General features: G+C 37.7%; 2 pseudogenes; both read right to left on the bottom strand.

The window, feature by feature from the left end:
* Positions 1-2,265: 2,265 nt before the first annotated feature.
* On the bottom strand, positions 2,266-3,848 carry LOC140498097 (histone H2A deubiquitinase MYSM1 pseudogene; annotated as a pseudogene).
* A 308-nt stretch (positions 3,849-4,156) lies between these two features.
* On the bottom strand, positions 4,157-4,923 carry LOC140502183 (deubiquitinase MYSM1 pseudogene; annotated as a pseudogene).
* Between the last annotated feature and the right edge of the window lie 1,502 nt (positions 4,924-6,425).

Raw genomic sequence — 6,425 nt, 5'->3', positions numbered from 1 at the left:
AAAGAAATTGAAGGAACTGGAATAGGCAAAGAAGAAACAAAGCTATCATTCTTTGCAGATAATATGATATGAGAATCCTAAAGAATCAAGTAAAAAACCACTTGAAATAATAAATAACTTTAGCAATGTTGCAAGACATAAAACAAACCCATATAAATCCTCAACATTCTTATATATTGCTAACAAAGCCCAACAGCAAGAGACAGAAAGAGAAATTTCTCTTAAAGTTACTGTAGACATTATAAAATATTTGGGAATCTACCTGTCAAAACAAACCCAGGAACTATATGAACACAATTACAAAACGTTTTTCACACAAATAAAGTCAAATATAAATAATGGGAAAAACATCAGTTGCTTGTAGGTAGGTCAAGCTAATATAATAAAAATGACAATTTTATCTAAATTAAATTAACTTATTTAGTGACATACCAATCACACTATCAAAAAATTATTTTATAGAGCTAGAAAAAATAATAAAATTCATCTGGAAAAACAAAAAGTCCAGAATATCAATGGAATTAATGAAAAGAAATGCTAGAAAGATGGCCTGGCCATATCAGATCTTAAATTATAAAGCAGCAATCATCAAAACTACTTGGTACTGGCTAAGAAATAGAGTGGTGGATCAGTGAAATAGGTTAGATACACAAGACACAGTAGTCAATGACTATAGTAAGAACCTACTGTTTGATAAACTCAAAGACCACAGTTTCTGGAATAAGAACTTGCTATTTGACAAAAACTACTGAGAAAACTGGAAAATAGGATGACAGAACCTGGGAACAGACCAATATCTTATACCATATACCAAAATAAAGTCAAAATGAGTTCATAATTTAGATATAAAAACTGATACTGTAAGCAATCTGGAAGAGCAAGGAATAGTTTACCTGTCAGATTTATGAAGAATGGAAGAATTTATGACCAAACAAAAGATAGAAAGCATTATGAAATACAAAATGGATAATTTTGATTACACTAAACTGAAATTTTTTTTGTACAAACAAAACCAATGCAACCAAGATTAGCAGGGAAACAGAAAACTAGGAAACAATATAGTCAGCATGAAAGTGGATTTTTTTTTGTTTTTTGTTTTACCTTGGTACTCCCTTTTGTCTTTTTTCTCTCTTGCTTAAAATCAACAAAGAGAAAAATATTTGTCTATGTGAAGAGTTTGTGGGCAGGGAATGATCTTTGTTACAAAGAGAACCTGTAGTAAGTTTTTAAGGTCATGGAGGAGCAATATGGAAGAGAAATCTCAAGTTTGAAGAGTCTGAAGTGAGACTCTTCTGTAGTCAATAACCAAATTGACTCAAGATTTCTTTTCCTTAATGGCAAGTTGTCATGTATTCTAAACCTTTGGCTCTCAACTTTTTTTGGTCCTAATCGAACCATTTTACAAGGCAAAATGCCCTTATGTATATGTAATGGCTCTTTTATATAAGTTATATAGAAAAGCATTTAGGGGCCGCTAGATGGTGCAATAGATAGAGCACCAGTGCAGGAGTCAAGAGGACCTGAGTTCAAAGCTCACCTCAGACACTTGACACTCACTAGCTGGGTGACCTTGGGCAAGTCACTTAACCCCAATTGCCTCACCCTGGGTCATCTCCAGTCATCCTGATGAATATCTGGTCACTGGATTCAGATAGCTCTGGAGGACAAGTGAGGCTGGTGACCCACCTCACTCAAAACAAAGTCAAGTGCAAGTCATGTCATCATTTCTTCTATGGCATGGTCTTCTTCGGCAACAAAGGACGAACACACACATAGAAAGGCTTTTATCTATTGCCAATCCATCTTCCCTCCCACCACTGACTTGCCCCACTTCTTTACTGGAAACAAGACCAAAATTCGTGAGATTGAATAGAAAGAATGATTGTAGTTTGGGTAAAAAAAACAGTGAAAAAACTCACACATTAATGAAAGTGGAGGGCAGAAACAAAGATATCAACCTCACCACACCATCAACATTAAAACACTAACAGATAAACCTTTCAACCACCTGGGCAGCTGCTGTGTCCCCCGAACACCTTTAGCAAGGTGAAAGTCCAGAGTTCTTTGATTGCCTGTGGTTTTGCATGATTGATTTATATGTTATGGTCTGGATTTCTTTAACTAGATAAAACATTGGTATCATAGCTACTACCATTGCTGTCTGAATAGTACATTGGGAAAATGGAAAATAGTAAAAATTTTACAGAGAGCATTTTTATAAATGCCATTTTACTTTTAAAATGAAAATGTATAGTTATAAAACAATTACATTGATGGCCTTGATAAACAAACAGGGCAGTCCTCTCCAGCTGTGCCTTTCTCTAGTTTGTTTCTGGAATGGGAAAGGAAAAAATTCTCTACTTGAGTCAAGAATTCCTCAGCAATGTGACAGTTGATTACTTCACGTAGTCTTCCTCAGACATTCTTCCTTGCCAAGAATTTCTGCAAACAAGTCAGGTCAGAATTCCAGTGAAAGATATTGTCCAAAGGGACTCCTCTTGGAGATAGTCAGTATTTTTCAATCATCTATCTTCTTTATTTCAAACACTAATTTCCATCGAGGCTCTCCCAACTTCTGTTGTACTTCAAATTTGTAACGTACAAATTAGGAATCACCTGAACTAATTGCATCACTTATAACCAGGTAAGTAACTTGGGAGCGTGGTAAAGATTGTTTTGATTTTACAGGCAAATGATCATCTCAAAAACTTTGCTCCACCTCTGGAAAAAGAATTCTGCTATTCGTCTCTGGTGTCTATATTCCGAAGTGAAAAGTTAAGATCAAAGATAGGATGAGGGTGGTACCATCCAATCATACTGTATCCTCTGGAAGCTAAGGTTTCTGAAGCTTGGGTTTGGGATACAAGGTCCATCCCAAACCATAGCCCTATATTTAAACTATTACAATTGCACAGATATTAACTACCTTATCAGTTTTGGAGTATCTTCCTCCTAAGTGACCAATCACTTATGCCATAGAAATATGAGCATGCAGATCCATTATCAGAAGTGCTTCTGAAACCACTTACACTTGAAATTTGCTTCATTGAAGAGACTTCAAGAAACAGCTGGAAGGGGTCAAAGGAGCTTTTGAGTTGCCTGAGCACTTTGGGAGATTTCATGGGTTTGTTTTTTCCATCTTCCCTTCTTCTGGCTAACTCTTCAGCTGAGAGATACTCAAAGGGACTTCTAAGTCCCTTGCATCACACCAGTTCCCTCATGAATCTCCTACTTGTCACTTGGCCATCAATAGTCTAGCTGGGCTAGCTGGTATATTCCTTCTACATCCCTTCCTTCCCTGATTCTTGTCTTATCAACTGACTAAGGTCTGTTGTATGTTATACTTATCTATCCAAAACTGATCATCCCCATTAACTCCTGGTATGTTGTTATCCATCCAATATAGTTAACATTACCACAGTTCTTCAGTCCTGGATGCACTCAGGTCTTATTCAAATATTTCAAGTTGCATCTTTCCCACTGATCCAAAATGTAATTCCTAATCTTCAAATATCATTCTGGTGTCTTGGTCTGGTGGTCCTCAGAAAACTCAGGGATGGCTTATTTCTTTTCCTCCTGAAAGGTATTTCTATTTACTTTTACACCCTGTTCAAGCCATTTGAGTTCCTCCCCATCCTCCTGGTTTGTCTCATCCCCTTGGCAGGAAGGATGAAAAAGCATCTCACTATCAAAGACATCCCTTTAACCTCTGCCAGGTTCCAGGTAGAGCTCAGTGTACCCCAACATTCCTCTTCCATCCTGTGTGGTGCTTCCTTCTGTACCAAAATTATTGCGTATGTCCTTCATTTTTGAAGAGGACCATGACATCAGGGAAATGATGATATGACTCGAAGTTGACTTTGATTTGAGTGAGGGAGGACTGTGCAAAGTTACCAGCCCCACTTTCTCCTCCAGAGACATCTGGGTCCAGTGGCCAGATATTCATCAGGATGACTGGAGTTGACCCAGAATACAATGGGAGACCCTGACCCTGTTGATACCAAAATTAGATTGAGTAATTGAGCAGAGCTCCCATCATTGTTGCTGGACTTCTGCAAGCAGGAAGCAATTCTCAAGGCATAGACTGCTTCCCTCCAACCTTGTGAAGCTATGAAGCTCCTTCCTGGGAGCTGCAGAAATGACACAGTCTTATCCCTCAGGAAGAGTGAGTCCTTAGGGACCATTTTATGGTCTGTGTTATTGAGAACATCAAATAAAAGAATATGCTGGGACTCCTTAAGGGGATGTCGAAAAATGTATCTGATTCATCAGAAATGGTCACTTTTTCATCATCAGATAATGTCTCAATTTTTACAGTACTCAGATTAAGTTCAGTACACCCTCATAAGCTTAATGAGGACCAGGACTTCTCCCCTGAGTTCATCTGGGCCTGAAAATGACTGCTGCTCTTCTGTTTGGGCAGGCCTTTTTCCAGACTATCTAATTTGTCTTGTTAAAGTAGTCTAGTGTAACTCTTGTAAAACAGTGCAACTATCTATTAGTTATGCAATTTTTGTCCACCTCCAGACAAACTTGTCCAGACCTTGTTCAAATAGCTCTTTTTCTCCCACCATCCACTTGACTAGGTGACTGGCCAGTTTTATAAATTATTATAGTCATGATTTGTTGTGGGCTTTTCATTCACTTTTTATTCCTTTCATTTTTGATCATCAGAATTTGTCTGGAGGTGATTTGTTAGTTGTATAATATTCTTCCAATAACATTTTCTGGATGACAGCCCTATTCTCAGCATTCCATCCAAGGTCCAAGGAATGAGATTATTATCATTTCTCCAGGCTGGATCAAAATAGTGATCTTGCAGTAAACCAAATGTTGTATTTTCATTGCCTCTGGGTAGAGGAGGAACCACTGCTTCCAAGTCTCCCTTGAAATCTACATCCACCTCTCAGCCACCATGATCATGATCACGACTTGAGACCTACCACATGACCCCCCCCCAGTCAATTTTTCAAACGCAGAGAGCATAAAAGAGATTTTACAGATGTGCAAAGTGTCCTAGATGGCATCTCTCTACATGGAGGGGCAAGGGAGCTTGCTTCTGGAAGAGTCACACTGAATGTAAGGGAGGGGCCTTAAAAGGCACATTTTGTGACTGGTTCTGGTCACTGATCACAAGGCAGCTAGGAGACTCTTTGGTTAATTTCAGAGGCATAGTTTCTCTTGTCTTATTCTGTCAAGCTTCTCCATTCCTGTTGGCATGAATCTTTTCCTCTAGGTGCCTGGAAAGAGACCAAGATGTAAGAGGAGAGGCTTTGGGGAGTTCTCCTTTTTAAGGTCATGTGGCCCCAAGAAATGGACCTTAATTCTTGGTGTCTGCATTTGTTTGTAATTTTTTTTCTGTGTCAGGTGAAATGAATATAATCTCTAGGACCCTGAGTTTCTAAAGCTCAAGAAGGTGTTCTGGTGTTTCAGTGTTCTAGGCCAAGTTTTATACCCAACTCAGCATGGCTGCCACAAAAAGCAAGAAGCAACCTTGGAGATGACCCAGACCAACAACTGCAAAGACAAGAACTTGGCCAACAGCAATGCCATTTTTGGATGTCAACTTGGTGAAATTAAGTTGAGAGAAGGTAGTATATAAGGGAGAGTATGCCCCTGAGGTGTTAGGGGAAATGTTTATACTATATTTTTGCAATATCTTCAAAGTAGATACACTTTTGTAAAAGCCAATCAATATCAAGTGATTAAAAGATAGAAAAAGTCAATGTTGAAGGGGGTGTGGAAAGATAGGCATACTAGTGCATAATTGGTAGAGTTATAAATGAGTACAATAATTTTGGAAAGTAATTTGGAATTATGTAAATAAAGTGACTAAGTGTCCATACCCTTTAACCCAGAATTTTCACTTCTTGGCTCATATCCCAAGGAAGTCACTGATAAGAATAAAGTCCCTATAGAAACCAAAATATAGGTACAGTCAAAATTTTTTGTGGCAAAAAAAAAAAACTGGAAACAAAGTAGCCCATTGATTAGGGAATGACTAAATAAATTGTGGTATATAAATGTAATGGAATATTATTCTGCTATACAAAAAAAGGTGAATATGATGAATACAGAGAAGCATGGAAAGGCTTACATGAACTGATGAAGAATGAACAGTCAAGAAAACAATGTAATAGGATAAATACAACAATAAGAATGCACAGAACGGCAACCACAAAATAATCAAAAACAAATTTTGCAAAATTGCAAGGAACAAGCATAGTCCTGAGGAAAAGAAATAAGAATATGCCTTCCCTCCCACCACCACCACCATCAAATACTGTGTGCAAGTAGAGATCTATACATGTGGAACATTGTGTATATTTTCATATTTTTTTCAACATATTGCTCAGGTTTGCTGATTTTTCCCTTTTCTTCCATTTTTAAAAAATTCTTTGTCACGTGGAATAACTTTATAAAAG

The sequence above is a fragment of the Notamacropus eugenii genome, chromosome 4, assembly GCF_028372415.1.
Source record: "Notamacropus eugenii isolate mMacEug1 chromosome 4, mMacEug1.pri_v2, whole genome shotgun sequence".
In the NCBI taxonomy this organism is placed as follows: Eukaryota; Metazoa; Chordata; class Mammalia; order Diprotodontia; family Macropodidae; genus Notamacropus; species Notamacropus eugenii.
Note: the sequence above shows the minus strand (reverse complement) of the source record. Positions and strands in the feature narration are given on the sequence as shown.